The sequence below is a fragment of the Trichomycterus rosablanca genome, chromosome 15 (assembly GCF_030014385.1).
Source record: "Trichomycterus rosablanca isolate fTriRos1 chromosome 15, fTriRos1.hap1, whole genome shotgun sequence".
In the NCBI taxonomy this organism is placed as follows: Eukaryota; Metazoa; Chordata; class Actinopteri; order Siluriformes; family Trichomycteridae; genus Trichomycterus; species Trichomycterus rosablanca.
In genome coordinates, this window is record NC_086002.1 from 16,210,555 (window position 1) to 16,218,460 (window position 7,906).

General features: G+C 37.3%; 1 non-coding gene across 1 annotated transcript; it reads right to left on the reverse strand.

The window, feature by feature from the left end:
• Nucleotides 1-7,002: 7,002 nt before the first annotated feature.
• On the reverse strand, nucleotides 7,003-7,073 carry trnag-gcc (transfer RNA glycine (anticodon GCC)). The gene has a single exon. It is a non-coding gene; the product is annotated as a tRNA-Gly (tRNA).
• Nucleotides 7,074-7,906: the final 833 nt, after the last annotated feature.

Genomic DNA, 7,906 nt, shown 5'->3' on the forward strand with positions numbered 1-7,906 from the left:
TCCAAATGTACCAATTCACCACAGATACATTTTATTTATGTCTGTCTAGTTATAACTGTCAGTTAATTAATTAACTGTTGTGTGTGTGTGTGTGTGTGTGTGTGTGTGTGTGTTACACACAAGACAAGAGCGCTTAATCGCAGATTTTAATTGTTTTAATTTTTTCGTTTAAAAAACGTATTTTATTTTGGGCCGAATGCGGTTCTAGATTATTTAACTGTAATTGATACTTCACTCGAACCAATGTTTAATGGTTTTAGCGGATTTGCTTTGTTTTAGCTTTAATTTTTAGTTTATTATATTATAATAAACTAATTATAGTTTATACTGATATAGATAATTAACTAATTATACGAATATAACTAATGATATTATTATTTTAATAATACAAATCGTTTGTATGTGTTTAACCGTAATAGTGTTAATCCGTATTTTAAGGCTTAATTTCTGTCATTACATGTTTTTACAAACGGATGTCGCTGTTGCACTGGTCTCTCTCTCTCTCTCTCTCTCTCTCTCTCTTTTTCTCTTAAACTCAAACTCAGACGTAGCTTTATTGGCATGAAAAATATGGACATTCGTATAGCCAGAGCTTAAGCGTAAGCGTCTTTCTCTGTCTTTGACACAATAACTGTTATAAGTTATTAAGAACTTGATTGATTACATTGTTGATGTTCTTTTTTTTTTTTTTTTACTAATTGTGGAGACAGAATAAAGTTTAATAGGATAATTCTTCTGAAAAATGCAACAAAATTTCCATTTCCGGAGTCAGTCTAATGATTTTTTTTAATAATCTTTTAAAGTCTTGTAAAGCAGTTACATAAATAGATAGATGTATAGATAGATGTATCTATATAGATGTAAGTAAAAAAAGTATCTGATTCTATTATGAATTACTTTAATGCAATGATGTGCTGGAGATCACCATTAAACTTAATCAACTACCAGAATTATAGTTGTATTAAACTTGTTATCTTTAGTTATGTGCCTACTTGACTAAGTAAACTGAATGGGAAGAACATTGTGCCAGTCACATAGTAAGTTTACTTTTATATAAATGCAGAATAATAAAATAAGAAGTGCCATTTATATGATTTTAAAAAAGGGTTTGGATTTTTTTATTGTTTATTGTAATATATAATTGTCTGAACAATCCTTTTTTGGCACTTTGTTTTTTATAAGACCGTATTATTTATGACGTATAATATTTAAATTATTCAGTCAAGTCTAAATGCTGAAAGTCTGCCCAACTATAGAACAAAAAATGTCTGCTTAACTACAGACCAAAATTGATCTTACATCATCTGTAACTAGCATAAAATAAACAAAGCTTGACACATTTCTAGAGGAAAAACAAGTCAGAATCGGTTCATGACTGTCTATTAGAGATCTGGCACTTCATTAAATAAAAGCCTGGTTCAATACACCCCCTCCCAAACGCTCCTTTAAGTGTGCAAGTGTTAAGGGGGAGTAAACATGGTTGTTTGTCCCCCTTCCTCACCGTGACATATCTGTTCTACATAATCACTCTTTTCAGGCTTGTGGGAATGTGTGGTCTCCTATAGGCCCAGCTGTCCTTCAGCCTCATGGAGAAGAAACAAGAAGAAGACTATTATTCATAGATTTTCTGGCACCTGGAGCAGGAAAAAGTTTTACTCATCCTATACAAAATATCCTTAAGAAAAAAGGGGCTGCTTTGCGTCGCCTTGGCAGACTGTCAGGATCACAGCGGCCATTTGCATGGGGGTGATGGAGCTCAAAATGGCGTCATTAGCAGTAAACACCCACACCCCTTCAAACCCTGTCAATAACTCCATAAATATATTATTTTGACATACCGCTGATATATTTGGTGTATTATATTCCTAATGTAATCCCAATGCCATTTTTATTTTATTTTAAATATTTTATTTATGCTTTAAATAAAATAGTAGGTGGTTAGAAATGACTAAATATCAAATAAAGAAAAGTAACCTGCCTGAATTTTTAATAAATATTAATAAGTAATGTCCTATGACCCATGTAGCTTTGTAGCACCCACTCTACCAGCTGTGTCACCCTGCCTTCTACTAATTAATGAATTAACAGCTTATACATTTTACTTCACTACCTTGCCTCCAATTCACTGCTGGATTGTTCTGATGTGAGAGGAGCAGTTTGATTTAAAGTTACAGTGAAGTACACCTGGGTAGGTTTTGCTCACACAGCTGAACACATTTTAACACAATATGAAAAATGTGTTGTTATGTAAAGGTGCTCTGTGTAAAATTCTGGCTCTAGTGATTACATTGTGAATTACAGCAGCTGATTCCCCTCCATCAACCATAGTGATGTCAGATGCTAGCTGTTTAGAAAAGCCATGTTTTCATTTGGATTGTGATGGAGTACGTATTCATAACATGACTGTCAGGAGAAATGTCAATTAATCAGCAATAATGTACACAAATGTAAACAAACGACTGTTTTTAGATGCTTTTCCCTTAGTAAAATGACACACTTTTATCAAAATGTTGTGTTTTCCAGATATTTAATTGCAGTTAAAACTACAACCCCAAATCAAAAGTTGGGACAGTATGGAAAATGCAAATAAAATAAAAATGCAGTGTTCCTTACATTTACTTTGACTTTTATTTGATTGCAGACAGTTTGAACACAAGATATTTCATGTTTTGTCTGCTCAACTTCATTTCATTTGTTAATATACCTCCATTCCTGCATTTCAGGACTGCAACACATTCCAAAAAAAGTTGGGACAGGGGCAATTTAGGGCTAGTAATGAGGTGAAAAAACTAAATAATGATGTGATTTCAAACAGGTGATGTCAACAGGTGATTGTAATCATGGTTTGGTACAAAAGCAGCATACAGGAAAGGCTGAGTCTTTGATGAGCAAAGATGATCAGAGGATCTCCAGTTGTGAGTATGTGTGAGAAAATTATTGAAATGTTTAACAACAATGTACCTCAAAGAAAGATTGGAAGGGATTTGCATATTCCTCCCTCTACAGTGCTTAATATCATTAAACGATTTAAAGAATCGGGAATTTCAGTGCATAAAGGCCAAGGGTGCCACAAATGCGACAACGACGACCCCGTACTGTTACTCATCTTAAGACGTGTTTGCAGGAAAAAAGAGACAAAATAAAACCTGAGACACTAAATCACGTGGTCTCCTCAGTGCCAAAACGTCTTTTAAGTGTGGTGAAAAGGAATGGCAACATTACAAAATGGTAAATGCTTTACTGTCTCAACTTTTTTTGGAATGTGTTGCAGGCCTGAAATGCAGGAATGGATGTTTTTTAATAAATGAAATAAAGTTGAGCAGATCAAACATGAAATATCTCAGATTCATCCTGTCGGCAATCAAATAAAAGTCAATGTAAATGTAAGAAACTCTGTGTTTTTTATTATTTGCTTTCTCCATGCTGTCCCAACTTTTTCTGATTTGGGGTTGTATTAAACATTGAGCAGTATAATTTTATTATATATTTAAGAAAGTAAAATATTAATTTTTGTTTTTAATATTTGAGCCCATGTTGCATACAGTTTGAGAAAAACGTCCACTAGTAAGACCACTCTTGAAAATGCTTGTATTTTTGTGTTTTCCTTTCAATTTCAAACTATATAGACCTACACATGTCTGTGTAGGTCCAGGCACATACACAGACATGATTGGCTATGTCTGAGGGTGGGAGGGCCAGTGGGATTTCTTGGTGAATAACAAAGATCAGTGCATGAATCTAGACATTATACCCCTCTGTGAAGCTGTCTCGTGCAGGTAAAAAGAAGTGTTTGCCTACTAAACACATCTTGGAGGGGGCATGTGTAAGGTACAGTCCTCCTTGGTCAGAGTCCAACACACGCCCCCTCCAAGATGTGTTTAGTAGCCAAACACTTCTTTTTACCTGCACGAGGCAGCTTCACACAGGGGTATTATGTCTAGATTCATAGCAGCTGTACATTGAAGGCTTTATTTAAGTGCTAAATTGTTTAAAATTTTCATTATGTGTTGCTTATTTACAATGTGAAGCCAAGCGCTTATACAGTATGTGAAAGATTCCCAAGACGTGGTCACGGATGGTTGAGACTCACCCAGACTGAGACTGAGTGTTCATGCCAACAGCCACTGCTAACTGTGCTAAATGAAGCTTGTTAACACTTATAAGGGTACTCATGAGAGTGGTGCAGCATTCATGTGCATTTGGTTGGGCAGGCCCGAAATAGCGGGTTAATTGAGCTGGGATGATAAAGTGGAGTGTAGCAACATTACAACTGCACTACAAGTTGACTGGTGGGTTGGTTTGGAATGGGAGGATGTGGAATATCTGCACAATAGGTCTGATATGTCATTTTCAGAACTGCTTGGTGAGATGGCAGGCAACATGGGAAATCTCAGACAATTACAATTGAAACCAGAAGGAATCAGTCACTATTGTGAAACATTCACAAACAAACCTGTTTGCTTTGGTCATTTTATCTAAAAAAAAAAAAAATGGAATAAAATCTCTAAATGCTCAGTTCCAGTGGCCATCTTGAGAGCACACCACTTGGACCTTTTGTGTATTGAATGAGTTTAACTACATGGCACCAGGCTGAACTCTTTGAACCGTGGGATCGGTTCTGAAGCTGGTCCAGTTAGGAAGGCAAGACAGTTGGATCTGGCTGCTCCAAGTGTAAATAGGTGGAGCTCTGCCTGCTCGCCTCAGGGTCTTCTGTCCAAAATGCCAAGGTGGGGTTAAGGGGCACCTCGGTGCCAGCATGGTGCTCATGAGCAGGTGGGTGATGTTGGCACATGCTGGATGCAGGGAGAGATCGCCAGGGGCATCGCCAATTTGCAGTGCATCATGGGATAGGCACAGTGGAGGCTTTAGGATGTAGAGAAGAGACTGCTAATGAGCCTGGTTGGAGCTCATTCTCACACGCTTTAGATACTTTTAGCTAATCAGTAAGTGGAGAACTAAAAAGGGGAGAAACTAAACCCACAGCATGCACGGACATGTTAACTGTGCATCTAAAGGGTGTCCCAAAATTCACGCAAGATTTGAATTTGGCGCCATTTGTGCGGTACAGTGTTGCCAACAAAAAAAAAAGACAGCGTGACAGCTCACAGTTCAGGGTTATTAAAAATGGAGCGCTACACGAAAGAACAACGCGTTTTCATTGTTGAGCAATATTTTAAAAATAATGAAGGTTTGGCAGCTACAGTTCGCAATTTTCGTACAAAATATAGTCGGAATAGTGATTTAACTTCATCAACTGTGAAGAGATTAATAAAAAAATTCAGGGAGACTGGATCAATTAGTGATCTTAGACACTCTGGCCGTCCTTCAACAAGTCGTTCAACACAAAACATTGAAGCAGTTCGTGAGAGTGTTGCTGAGAGTCCAGGAACATCAATTCGGCACCGTGGTCAAGAATTGAACATTTCCAGAAGCTCTCTACAGCGTATTCTCACGAAATATTTGAATCTTCATGCTTACAAAGTTCAATTGAGTCAAGAACTGAAGCCTACTGACCACGCACAGCGAAGAGAGTTTGTTGAATGGATTTTGGAACAACAACAAGTGGATGCCGATTTTTCGAACAAAGTCATTTTCATCTTGATGGCTTCATTAATTGTCAAAATTGTCGCATTTGGGGTTCAGAAAATCCACGAGTGATTGTTGAGAAACAAATGCATCCACAACGTGTCACTGTTTGGTGCGGATTTTGGGCTGGAGGCATCATCGGACCATTCTTCTTCGAAAATGCGTCTGGTCAGGCAATAACAGTTAATGGTGCTCACTATCGCGACATGATAATCCAGCTTTTTGTGCCTAAATTGCAAGATATGGATGTGGACGACATGTGGTTTCAACAAGACGGTGCCACATGCCATACAGCCCGAGAAACAATTCAATTACTGCATGAGTCATTTCCTGGTCGTGTAATTTCCCGTTTTGGTGATCAGAATTGGCCGCCCAGATCATGCGATTTAACGCCGTTGGACTTTTTTCTTTGGGGTTTTTTGAAGTCTAAGGTTTATGTCATCAAGCCCACGACCACCCACGCCTTGAAGGAGGAAATTGTGCGCTGTATCAACGAAATTCAGCCACATTTATGCAAAACGGTCATGGAAAATTTCGACAAAAGAGTGCGTATGTGCCAGCAAAGCCGTGGAGGCCATTTACCCGATATGCTATTCCATACATAACCCTATACTGTATACTTTATGAATCAATTACAAATTTACAATTTTTAATTAAAAACCTGTGTTCTCTATCAAAATTACTTCTTGCGTGAATTTTGGGACACCCTAGATTCTGACCAGAGTAGAAGTTTTTGCATAATGCTTAAACTGCACTCTGTTGGCATATTGTAACATACCATTTCTTGGAACTTTCAGATTTTCAAAAATAAACTTAAACACTGATTTGCCCTTACATGGAAGGTAGGGCATTGTTTTAACCAGTTATGTACTTGGATGACATCACTTGACATTTACACACGCCAAAATCTCTTTACCACACGTCTGATGAGTTTAAGTTACCAGCAGAAGAGCTTCTCAAGCATTTAAAATATACTTAAATAATCTGTAGTAAGTTATGATCTGTTTTTATCATGCAAATTTTGTTTATTTAAAATTATTGTCTTTTTATTCAATAAATTAGGTATGTTGCCAAACAGTAACATTGTGCAACAATGGAGTGGAGCCAGTGGAACACCGGAATATCTTTGAACTAATTACACAGAGACCTAGACAGATTGATATACGAATGGACTTGTGTTTTTAAAATGTATTATTTTGTTTAGAACATGAACCCATCCATGTTCTATGGCAAAGGCTAACAAGAGGACTGAATAAAGTGCTAAAAATAGGGCACAGGTGGCTATTCCTCCTGATAAAAGTGAGGACAAGTCTAGCTTGCTTGACTTCAAAATAAGTGTGGCAGACTGTCTTATACACAACAAAATAAGATAATCCTTTATTAGTCCCACAGTGGGGAAATTCACAAAACAGTTGTTGCATTGGCCGGGAATCGAACCCGAGCCTCCCACGTGGCAGGCGAGAATTCTACCACTGAACCACCAATGCAAATAAGAGGACCAAACGAGCAAACAAAAAGAGAGACCATCTTAAAGTGTGGAGTTTTGTCTTTAGGAGAAGTGACACAGGTGACTAGCTGCACCTGTTCCACAAAGCAGCATGCGTCTGGACTGTACTGACCACTGGTCAGAGATGGTCGCAACAAGAGGGAGGTGCAAAAGTCCTGGCTGCAAAGGCATCAGGATGACTTGATCTGAATGTAAAGTGTACCTCTGCCTTACCAAGAAGAAAAACTGCTTCAAGAGCTTTCTCATTGAGTAACATATGCATTACGGCCAATTTTAGTTTATTCTTATAAATTTGCCTTTTATCTGTACATCTGCTTATTTATGTAATTACTTAATCAGCCAATCATGCTACAGTAATGCAAGGCATAAAATCATAAAACATGGGACATGCACCTCAGTTCATCTTTACATGAAAAATCGGAATAGAAAAATGTGATCTGAATGACTTTCAAATCATTTAGTATTTAAATCTTCTGGGATTTTAATCTTTACAACCTTACAAAAATATGCATGTAGCTGAATCATCAAGATAGGTGAGTGTGTAGGTGATGCCCTGGGATAGACTGATGTCCTGTAAGGAATTATTTCTGCATTGTGTCTAATGTTAAACACTAATTCTTAACTTTGTGTTAACCAAAAGAAGCTGCTCATGCATTTTAACCAACATAATTTAAAATGCAGATTCCTTACATTCTTTTATTCTTAATTTCATTCAATTTTCCTCATGTTTTATTTCTGGTCTAAGTTGTAGAGGGCCTATTTCCTCTAGGAAACTCAAGACTACCCTGGACATGGAGCCAAACCATTGCAGGG